A 336-nucleotide genomic window follows, 5' to 3' on the forward strand; every position below is an offset into this window, starting at 1 on the left:
GGACAGGCCAGTCCCTCCCGGAGTCTGGCCCTAGCGGGAAATAACGCAGCCCGCCTCCCCCGAAGCCGGCCGGCCCGGCCCACCCGCGAGCATCCGCCCCCGGGCCCGACCGCACCGCCTGCCCAGCCCGCTGTCAGGGCTGGAGGGGGCTTCTTGCTCCCCGAGGGATGCCAAACCCCGGAGGGAAAGAGGTGGGAGAGGAGGCTCTGCAGCGCGAGAAGATCGGCCCCTCCAGGGTCCTAGGCGGCCCCGCCCGCCTGACAGCCCCAACCCCGCTCCGCGCGCTGATGGGCGCAGCCGCGGCGCGCGCTCCTCCGCCTGGGAAACGAAACCGCG

Source organism: Neophocaena asiaeorientalis, unplaced genomic scaffold (assembly GCF_003031525.2).
Source record: "Neophocaena asiaeorientalis asiaeorientalis breed wild unplaced genomic scaffold, Neophocaena_asiaeorientalis_V1.1 scaffold594, whole genome shotgun sequence".
Classification (NCBI taxonomy): Eukaryota; Metazoa; Chordata; class Mammalia; order Artiodactyla; family Phocoenidae; genus Neophocaena; species Neophocaena asiaeorientalis.